This window comes from Petaurus breviceps, unplaced genomic scaffold, assembly GCF_028583685.1.
Source record: "Petaurus breviceps papuanus isolate PSGF00001 unplaced genomic scaffold, PetGlider_PUasm1.0 350, whole genome shotgun sequence".
NCBI lineage: Eukaryota > Metazoa > Chordata > Mammalia > Diprotodontia > Petauridae > Petaurus > Petaurus breviceps.
The window spans coordinates 2,585,188-2,597,272 of record NW_027186199.1 but is presented as its reverse complement, the minus strand read 5'-3'; positions in this window follow the sequence as shown (position 1 = coordinate 2,597,272).

Below are 12,085 nucleotides of genomic sequence, written 5' to 3'. Positions count from 1 at the left end.
AACTGCTCATCACCTTCACTGTTCCAGTTTTAAATTCTGAATTTGGTACCAAAAGAAATAAATTAAGTCATGCCAGTCTCATCTTTTTTTAAGGGCAACTATCATGTCACTCCCTTTGACAAAAATCCATCAACAAAAACCAGACAGTTCATTAAAGAAGCATTTGCGGTAGACAATGGAAGGACCATATTTGTCATATTACTGCTTGCTTATCCACATCTACTGGAAGGTGGAAAGAGAGGTCAGGATGAAGCCTCCAATCCAGACACTTAGGTGGGGCAATGATCTTGACTTTTATTGTGCTGGGGGCTAAGGTTATAATCTCCTTCTGTATCCTGTCAGTAATGCCTGGGTGTATATATATATATAGTGGTACCTACAAACAATATAGAATTGACCCATAAATTCTTATGGATGTCAACATCACAATTCATGATTGAGTTGAAGGTAGTTTCATGGTTTCCACAGGATTCCATTCCTAAGAAATTAGGTTGGAAGAGAACTTCTGGGTACACGGACCTCTCATTGCCAGTGGGGATAGCATGACTACCAAGGAGCTTATTGTTCTTTTCTAGAGAAGAACTAGAGTGAAGCAGTGGCCATTATCTGCTCAAAGTCTAAGGCTATGTAATACAGCTTCTTCTTGATGTCACACATAATTTCCCGCTCAGCTGTGGTGGCACAACTATACCCTATCTTTGTCAGGATCTTCAAGAGGTAATTAGTGAGATCATGGCCAGCCAGATCCAGATGGAGGATCATATGGAGAAGGGCATAACCTTCATAGATGGCGACAGGGTGGGTCACACCATCCCTGGAGCTCATAACAATACCAGTGTCATGATCAGAGTCATATAGGGTCAATACGTACTAAACAGAACATACATGGCTGGAGTGTTGAAGGTCTCAAACATAATCCATGTTATCTTTTCTCTGCTGGCTTTGGGATTCAGGCATTGTGCTGTGAGAAGCACAGAGTATTCTTTAGGGGCCACACAGAGCTCCTTGTAGAAAGTGTGATGCTAGATCTTCTCTATCCCAATTGGTAACAAATCATGTTCAATGGGGTACTTCAGGGTCAGAATATTTCTTTTCCTCTAGGCTTCATCTCTCATGTAGCTATACTTCTGGCCCATATCCACCATCACATCCTGATGTCTTGGGTACCCAACAATGGAATGGAAGACAACCCAAGAGGATCATCTCCTGCAAAGTCAACTTTGCACATTACAGAGTCATTATCAACAGTAAGGGCAGCAATATCAGCATCCATGGTGGACTTTGAAGTGGCAAGTTTAAACCCTTAAGAGAGAGAGAAGGTGGTGTTGTACCTGGAGGCAGGGGGAGGCAAGTGCACACTGGGTGGAAGAGCTCACAGCACTCAAGCCCTCATTTTAATGTGTTTTCCCCAATATCAATTCCCTAAGGGTCATTTAATGTCTCCTCAATACTACCTGTTCTACCAGTTCACATAAATGAGCTTTCACCAGAAGTTATTTCCTGAAAAGATATAGTAAAAAAACCCACAAATGCATCCCTTGAGTTAAAGTTATACTTTCTTCTCTACCATCTCAGTCCCTTGGGAGAGTGGGTTCAAATTTAGAGCAATTACTACAAACATTTGACCCAGAAAATTCACTTACTACTGCCTTGCTCCAGGACTCAGTGTCTTGTTTACTGGGGAGACCAGAGTCACCTGATTAATCTATCCCACAGATTAAGCAGGTCACTCTGGTGTATCAGGCTCAGCTGCTAGCAAACTTCCCTATGGACTCCAGTTCTTGGGTCACTGGTGTTCTTCCAACCTTTTGAAGTTAACAAGGTCATAGCCTAGTCCATTCTATCTCCACCTGGAAAGAATGAAACATGAGAGACAGGAAAATAGTTGCTCTATATACACACAAAATTAGACCTGAGTGGGGATAGTAAGCCCCACTTGGAAGCTATCAACAATCCTTGCCTTGATGGCCACCAGGAAAGAGAGAGATAGAATTAGCCAGTTAATTGCATGCACACACAATTCCATCTTGGTTGCCAATCAAAAGGCTTTTTTTTTTTTAAACCATGAACAATGTAATGGCAACCACACTGGCACACAGGGTGGGCTATTAGAACAGGTTCTTTTGATCTGCTTTATAAAGGAAAAACATCTTTGAAGAGGTTAAAAATCCTACTTTAATTGCAGAGAAAGAAGTGAGTATAAAAAAAAAAGCAGAGAAATTAGCACAAAGACCAAAAGACAGGGTTCCAATTGTCTGAACATAGCAATATTGCTATACGCTTTACATATATCACTGAATCGAGGGAGCACAGACATCTAAGCAGTCTGGGGTCTTTGAGCAAATGACTACTCAGAGTCTTGACCAGGAGAGCAAAAGATTCTTCTCATGAGCGAACTCCCAAAGCAAAATGCCAACATCCCAGAATATATAACAGACTAGGCGCCTGATTGACTTAGAGTCAGAAGGCACAAAATCTACTTGACTACTTGTCCCTACATGACTCAGCACAGTTGTAAATTATCAGGGTTTGAAGCAGATTAATTCTTCAGATGTTTACAATTTAGCCTTGTGAAACTCCAACAAGAAGAAAAACAACAAAAATCCCACCTTGTTTTTGCTTACAGATGGGATTTTTTGTTGTTATTCATTCATCCTTCATTCTCGAAGAGGACTGATGACATCAGGAGGGTGATATCTTGACTTGCAAGTGAATTGGATTTAAGTGAGGCAAGGCTGTACAAAGTCAATCTGCCTCACTCTCTCCTCCAGAGTCATCTGAGTCTAGTGGCAAGACATAGGTAAGGACAACTAGAGACGATCCCAGCCATAGTGGGAAACCTTGACTTTTTTAAGATAAGGTTTTTCACAGGTCTCAGTTTGTCTGAGGTCTCAGATACCCATTCAGTGATTTAAGGCTAGACAAAAAATGAGGCAAAAGATGGCTTACTTTGCCTACTCAAAAAAAAAAAAAATCAATTTGGGAGGGGAATTCCCTCAGGGTTTCTGGCCAGAATAGAAACAATTGCTAATTACACTCACTGTGAGTCATTAAAACAAACAAACAAAAAAATTGGTCAATCAATGAGAGCCAAAGTGATTTGGGTTTAAGGTATAGTCGAGATCCAAACACGATGAGTCCCTGAAGCCTATTCTGAAGAGGAGAGCTGCATGCTTCCTTCACACATCACTATGAATTTCCAGAAGCAAATTCCCTAAGGCATCAGGGAGAGCTCCTTGTGAATGCTTTGAAACTGGACCCTTATTGATTAGAACCCTTATTACTAGGTATTTCATAAAGTTGCTAAGTTGCCATAGTAGGCATGGTAGTAGTGGTATATAGTGGCAGCATTAGTCAGGGGATTAAGGAGAAGTAAGGGCTCTCATCTATCGATTGATAATCTGATTGGATGGCTTTAGAACCTTAGCAAAGTGTGGATTGCTCATAAAATGAGAGTTAGCCTCTGAGAGCATGTGAAGGACACAGTGTCATTACCCGGGGACCTAAGGAAACAACCCTAATATTCAAGTTTCTGTATGACTTCTCCAGAAAATGACTTCTATGACTTGGGCCTTTCCCAAGCATCTTGTACCTTGTGGCAGGGCTTATGCTTTCCCCAATGGGGGAAGGGATCAATTTGCATATGTTCTGAGAAAGCCCTTCATAGAGACCCTCAACTACATTCATGAGATAACTTTCTCCTGGGTTCAGTCCCATCACCTTAAGGTACATGTGATAATTCAGATGTAATAGTACCACACAGTGTTTGACCAGAGCCTCTAGAGAGGACACAGTGATGTAGAGCTCCAGAAACTGGACAGAAGCCATCAATATCAGTCTGGGGGCATTAAGGGAAGACATCATTGAGGAATCTGACATAAACTTTAAAAGGATAGGGGCAGAGGTATTCACAGAATCTCAGAATTAGAGACCCTCTAGTCCTAGTCATATTGTTGTGCCCAAACCCAAATCACATGCCACCTGATTTGGAGCCCACCGTTAAGCCCCTTTATATTTGTCTTTGTCTCTATCCTACACCGTGTAATAGTTTGAAATAGCTTAAGGCATAGTCTTGGGTATTGCCCAAGGCTAGTCCCCTAACTCCCTACTTCCTGAATTAGCATTCTGTATATCATCACTTTGTACAAGGATCAGTCCTGGGGTTATGGTGCAAGTTTATCTTAAGAAGAGACCACCCTGTTCTATTCCTGCTGACCAAGCAGGGTCCCCACACCCTGTTCTCAGAACATGACCCTAGTCTGTCCCCATCACCCAACACCCTCCACCTTTTACCCAGAACATGACCCCTAGCTTGTCCCCATTACCCAATGACCCTTCATCCCTTCACCCTGTACCCTCTACCCTGTTCTGGGAGGGACCCCTTTCCAGGAAAAGTTGCACTCTAGTACCCTTGCACCATCTTCCCAAATTAACCCTAAGCTATAGAGCTAATCAATTGCAATTCTTGGCTTCTGTTTGTCATTGCTTATGCTAGTTCCCCTCCCTAATTGTGGTTTTTATGCTTTTAGCCTTTATAAGCACTGTATGTACCCCAATTTGGGGCTGCCTGATTTGAGTGTATACTCCAGGCAGTCGTTCACTTAATCAATAAATCCACACCTAAATTTACTTTGAACCCAGGTCTCAGCTCTCTTATTCTCTGTACAACAATATCAGAATAAGAACCCTCTTCATGATAAACAAGACAAGCAGAGTTCCAGCCTTCACTTAAAGATTTCTGGTGAAGGGGAACCCACTACTTTCTGAAGTGATCCATTCCACTTTTGTATAGCTGTAAATGTTAGAGAGTTTTCCCTGACAAACTTAGATATCTCTCTGAAATTCCCCCATTCCTTCTAGTTCTGCTCTCGCAGGTCATGGTCAAGCAGAATGAGTCTTAGATGGCCTCTTCTCAGTGGAGAGGTGTCTACAGAGACTATCAAGTCATCTACAGAAAAAGCTATGGTTTTCTTAACTCATTACCTTTTTCTCAATTTCTCTTTTCTTGCTTCATTGGGTCCCTCACTGTAGTAAGGCATTCCTTTTATACCTTCCTATCCTAATCTATTCACTATCCCACTCACCCCAGCAGCTTTTCCAAACTTTGTCACCCCTCCTCAAACATCCTGTACCCCTCCCTGACACTCCTTATGACTCATATTTCACTGAAACATTGAAACCATTCAGACCTCCCAGTTTTCTCCAACCCTTCATCTCATTTTTACATCTGAATGTCTTTCCTCACTAACTGCTTTTTTAACTCTAGTCTCACATAAAAACATGACCCTTCCTTTTACCTGCTATTTTTACTTTCACAACATCTCTTATATGACATAGCCACCATAATGGTCATCACCTCATGATGACTTTTTCAATAGCCTGCTGAAGTTGGCTTCTTTTTCTGTCTTAAATCTCACCTCACTCTAATCCATCCTCCATTCAGGGGTCAAATTGATCTTCCTAAAGTTCAAATATGAACGAGTCATCCCCATACTCAATAAACTCTAGTAGCTGCCTATTACCTTCAGATTACCCTCCATGTGGCTTTTAAAGCTCTTTGCAGCCTGATTCCTTCCTACTTTTCAAATACTCTTATACTTTGCTCCCTTCCATGTAACCTGGAATCCAGTGACACTGGCTTTCCTGCCATTCCTTGCAAGAGACACTCCATCTTCTGTCTTCATGTCTTTTCACTGTCTGTTCCATATACCTGGAATGATTATTGAGACTTCTGTTAAGACTCACTCCAGTTTCAACTATCCAGAAGAGGCCTTTTCTCATCCCCTAAGGTCTCTACCACTTCATTACTCACCACCCTTGCTTAGTGCCTCCCTTCTGGGGTTACTTCCCATTTATATTCTATATATCTTGCATATATTTTTGTTTGTTGTTTTCCCCATTTCCCCAAATGTAAACCCATTGGCAGCAGGGATCTTGTTTATTACACATTTTTTTGGTATACTCAGCACTTAATAAAGCACTTAGCGTATAGTTATTGCTCAATAAATGCTTATTAACTCCTTTTTCCTTTTTATATGAAAAATTTACTTTTTATCTCTTTTTCAAACCATTTTAATCATTCTATTCATTTATCTATTTTGTTATTTTTTTATAAGCTAACTTTATTCATAAAATAATGTGTTGTTTTTTTTTTTCAAGTTTGTTAATGTCTACTCTGATTTTCAGAACGTCTACTTTGGTCTTTAGTTGGGATGTTCAATTTGTTGCTTTCCTATGTTTTTTAGTTGCCTGTCCAATTCATTGATCTGCTCTTTTTCTTTTTTAGCTTGTGAAAGTGTTTAGAGATATAAAATTTCCCCTAAGGACTCTTTGTCTGCATCCTATAAGTTTTGGCATATTTTCTCATTGTTGTCATTTTCTTTCATGATAATTTCTATTGTTTCCACATCTTTTCCTAAGTAGTCACAAATTATCTCCTTAATAACATGCCTAGAATCCACCTGGAATGAAGTCAAGTAATAAGTCTATATTTTGGAGATTTTCTCTTTTCCACCCTTTTTAAAAGCAGGACACTTGCCCATCTCCAATTTTATGCTAGTGCCCCTCTTTCCATTGCCAAATTCTCTATGATTTTTTCAAAAATACCTGGCAGAAGATCATGGGAAAGAGCAGAGCAGCAGATGAAAGGCATAACCCAAGTGTCTGGCGTTAGGGGAGCAGAAGACAGAGAAGTAGAGGGAATAGAGCAGTCACTTATTCATTTATTCATACCCCTATTTGATGCAGGAGGTTTTAGGAGGGACTATTCAAATGATTAACCACCAAGTACAATGAGAATAGTATTAGGCATTGATGGCATTGGCGAGTCTATCATGTTATGAGTGGTACCACAGAATTACACACTTAAGATAAGGAGGGTCCATGGAAGTCACTCATTCCTGCATTACTTTCAGGGCAAGAACATATTCCACAGCCTTCTTTGTGGTTTTACATCTCTACTTGAACAATTGCAGGAATGGAAAGCTCATTCCCTTGCTAAATAATTTTTTAGAAACACTGACTATGCAAGAGCCTCAGTTGCTCAATTATAAAATAAGGGAGTTGAACTATGCTTCATTATATTAATGGAAGAAGGATCTGAGGTAGAGGAGGGAAGATTTGATCCTTGCCAAGTGGTTAAGAATGTTACAAAGAGGAGTAAGGGAAGGAAAGGGAATAGCTATACAATTATTTTCAATTTATTTGTTTTCAGTTTCTGATATTCACTTCCATAAGTTTTAAATTTTCTCCCCCTCCCTTCTCTCTCCTTCCCCAAGGTGATATGCAATCTGATATGGGCTCTCTATATGCATTCCCACTAAACACATTTTCACATTAGTCATTTTGCATAGAAGAATTATAACAAATGGGAGAAACCATGTAAAGAAAATAAAACAGAACAGAACAAAACAAAAGAGAAAATACTCTGCTTTGCTTTGCATTCTGACTCCATATTTCTTTCTCTGGATGTAGAATAGCTATACAATTAAAACTAAGCAGCAAATTTGACTCTGCTGGAAGTGGAGGGAGCTATATGGTCTCAGAGAAAGCACCTGCTTGTCCTCCAAAGAATAGCATAGCAGAACCACAGAAGCTATCATGTGAGAGATCACTCAGTAAACGTGAGGGTAGCATAATTAATTGTGGGTGGAGATTTCCAGCTCAGAGATTGTGAGGCAGATGATTAGTGACTTGATTTTGTTTTTAAAAAAGAACACCAAAGAGGCGTGTAGTCTTTATGGGAATGTAAAAAACGTAAACAATAGAAAATAAAATCTCCCAAGCCTTATCAAAACAGATGACTTCTTGTTTCACAAGGGAAAAAAATCTCAGTTAAAGTCTCGCCATCTGTAAGAAACCTATCCCAGTCCTCTTTAATCTTAGTCCTCTCCTAAGCTCAATTTATCCTGTATATATCCTGCTTGTATGCAGTTGTTTACATGTTGTTTCCCCCATTCAACTGTGAGTTTCTTGAAAGAAGTGATTTTTTTGTGCCATTCTTAGAACAGTGTCTGGCATATAGTAGGTGCTTAATAAATGCAGATTGACACCTTTTGCCAATGCACCAAAGGGCAGCACCAGGAGCAATGGGTAGAAATTTCAGAGAAGAAAATTTAGGTTTGATTTCAGGAAAAATTGTCTAAAAATTAGAGCTTTCCAAAATGGAAAGAGGCAGGTTGGAGAGAGGTAGAGGAGTTCCTCTCTTTGGTGTTCTTTCAGCAGAGGTTGGCTGACAACTTGTAAGGTATATTATAGTGAGGATTCCTTTTGGGTATGGTGTGTATTAGATAGCCACTGAGATCTTTTCCAAACCTCAAATTCTATGATTTCTTGACTAGATGATATCCAAATCCTTTCCACTTGTTAAATCTATGATGTTGTGATAACACTATACCTTCATCAAAGCCATTGCTAAAGTTGTTGAACAGAACTCTACTGTGCACAAATTCCCATTTCCTACTTTATATATTCATCCAAAGGAATGTTTCAGTCCCCAATCTCCTAACACTACCTTCATACTCTTTAACTTGACTGTCATTCACACCACTGTTTTCTGTACTGGTATAATCATTGATTGAAAGCATACTTTCTCTTTCTATGCATTCAGGGCCTAATTTCTACCACCAATGACTCTAATGCCAGCATTGAAAATACTTTTCAGTGTGTCCTAAATAAGCTCAGTGAATGCCTGAAAGCTGTGAAAAGCTTCACACTGCATAGCTCCTCTACTGACATTCCAGTACTCTATTCTGCCCTATCACTCAGTAACAGGATGTTGTGGTTCCATGTTCTCTGTATGTTTTCATCCACAGTGTCCTCTATCTCATTAAGTGTTGGGTCATTTTCCTTCATTTAGAGTATTTATTCCTAGATGCTTAAACTCATTTACTATATGTTAAGGTTATATTTCCATCTGTTGTTAATGTTTTTCCTGTTTATGTTCAAGGTCATTGAGATTTCTTCTTCTTGGAATCTTTAGTATTATTAGTCTCCTCCTCCTTCCTTATTTTCCTTATTGCTCAATTCTGATTCTCTCCCTTGTGATAATGGTTTCCTTGTGGGCCAGATCCCAAAGTGTCTCCGACTCTTCCCACACTGGGCAATTCATGGTTCACCAGCCTAGGTCTCTGTCCCAACTTGACTTTTGGGTGGTCAAAAGTGGTGCTAGATGGAGGCTGTACTCTTTCCTCAGGCATGGTAGAATGCTATGAAGTTCCCCACATGCAGAGGATCCTGTCCTAAGGACTTATCCCACCCCTCTATTCCCTGGTTCTCTGGCCCAGCCCTAACAGTTTAGAACTCATGGGTGGAGGCCAATTGGAGGACAATTAAGGTAGGTTGCAAAAAAGTATTATTGTAAGAACCCATGACTATCATCAACACCCAATAGCAACAACTTTTCTAGGACCAAAGGAAATCAGTATTGATTGGTGACAAGATTCAGGGTCTTTTTGAAAATAGTTAACTAAATTATTAAATGATATATTAAAAATGCTAGAATGAGCTAGGATATAGAAGAAACAACAAAGGTGCCCCGGGACAAAATTCTGGGACTTAAGAGAATTGAGGGGAGTAAAAAGAAAAAGACAGATATGCTAATGTGTTGGCAAATTTGAGTTTCACATAACAGTTGCTAAAGGTTGAAGTAAATAGCTGATTTTTACAACCTCACTTCCATGCTGGAGAAGATCCACAGAGAAGAATAAACCAGGAATAAAATGATTTTGATTATTAATTTGTTGTTACAGTACAGACAACATAAATTATAAAATGGTGGTTAAGTAGTACTAACTTAATAGTGAACTTAAAAATATAAGTTGTACTGTTTTTTTCACATTTATATAGTGCTTTAAAGTTTGCAAGCATATTTTAAAAATTTATTTATTTGTTTTAGCTTTCAATATTCACTTCCATAAACTTTTAAATTTTACATTTTCCTGTTGCCTCCTTCATCCCCTTCCCAAGAGGGCATGCAATGTGATAAAGGATCTACATGTACATTCATAATACACATTTTCATATTAGTCATGCTGTAAAGAATTAGGACCAATTAGAGGAACCATGAGAAAGAAGAAACAAAACAACAGCAAAGAGAGCAGATAGTATGCTTCAATATGCATTCAGACTCCATAGTTCTTTCTCTGGATGTGATGAGCAATTGCCATCATGAGTCTTTTGAAGTTCTCTTAGATCCTTGCATTGCTGAGAAGAACCAAGACAGTGAAAATTAGTCACCACACTATATGGTTGTTACTGTGTACAACATTCTCTTGGTTATACTTACTTCACTCAGCATCAATTCACATAAGTCTTTCCAGGTTTTTCTGCAGTCTGCCTGCTCATCATTTCTTATAGCATAATAGTATTCCATGACATTCATATACCACAAATTGTTCAGCCTAATTGATGGGCTTCCCCTCAGTTTCCAATTCTACTTCCAACACTACTAAAAGAGTTGCTATAAATATTTTTGTACATGTGGGTCCTTTTCCCATTTTTATGATCTCTTTGGTATATAGACTTAGAAGTGGTATTGCTGAGTCATAGTTTCTGAGCCCTTTGGGTATATTTCCAAACTAATCTCCAGAATGGTTGGATCAGTTTGTAACTTCACCAACAATGCATTAATGTTCCAGTTTCCCCACATCTTCTTCAACATTTATCATTTGCCTGTTTTTTCTTTTTCATGTGAGCCAATCTACTAGGTGTGATGTGGGACCTCAGAGTTCTTTTGGTTTGCATTTCTCTAATCACTAGTGATTTAGAGTATTTTTTATATGACTATAGATAGCTTTAATTTCTTTATCTGAAAACTGTCTTTTTGTATCCTTTGACCATTTATCAATTGGAGAATGACCTGTATTCTTATAAATTTGACTTAGTTCTCTATATATTTTACAAATGAGGCTTTTATCAGAGACACTAGCTATAAAAATTGTTTCCCAGCTTTCTGCTTACCTTGTAATCTTGTTTGCCTTGACTTTGTGCAAAAACTTTTCAATTTAATGTAATCAAAATCATCTATTTTGCATTTCATAATGTTTTTTATCTTTTATTTGGTCATAAATCCTCCCTCTTCATAGATCTGACAGGTAAACTATTCCTTGATCTCCTAGTTTGCTCATAGTATCAGCCTTTATATTTTAATCATGTACCCATCTGAGTTTATCTTGGTATACAGTATAAGATGTTGGTCTATGCCTAGTTTCTGCCAAGCTATTTCCAGTTTTACCAGAAGTTTTTGATAAATAGCGATGTCTTATCCCAGAAGCTAAAGATTTTTGGGTTCATCAAGCAGTAAATTACTATAGTCATTGACTATTGTGTCTTGCATACCTAACCTATTCCACTGATCCACCACTCGATTTCTTAGCCAGTACCAAATAGTTTTGATGATTGCTGTTTTATAATACAATTTAAGATATGGTATGGCTAGGCCATCTTCCCTCACAGTTCTTTTTATTAATACACTTAATATTCTGAATCTTTTGTTCTTTCATTAATATTGGTATTATTTTTTCTAGTTCTATAAAATAATTTTTTGGTAGTTTGATTGGTATGGCACTAAATAAGTGAATTAATTTAGGTAGAATTGTCATTTGTTTTATATTTGCTTGGCCTACCCATGGGCAACTGATACTTTTTCATTTATTTAGATCTGACTTTATTTGTGTGAAAAGTGTTTTGTAATTGTATTCATATAGTTCCTGGGTTTATTTTGGCAGGTAGGCTCCCAAATATTTTAGAATACCTACAGTGACTTTAAGTGGAATTTCTCTTTCTATCTCTTGCTGTTGGGCTTTGTTAGTAATGTATAAAAATGCCAATGATTTATATGGGTTTATTTTATGTCTTGCAATTTTGCTAAAGTTTATTATTTCAAGTAATTTTTACTTGATTCTCCAGGATTCTCTAAGTAGACCATCATATCATCTGCAAAGTGATAGCTTTGTTTCTTCTTTACCTATTCTAATTCTTTCAATTTCTTTTTCTTCTCTTATTGCTAAAGTTAACATTTCTAGTACCATATTGCATGACAGTGGTGTTAATGGACATCCTTGTTTCACCTCTGATCTTATTGGAA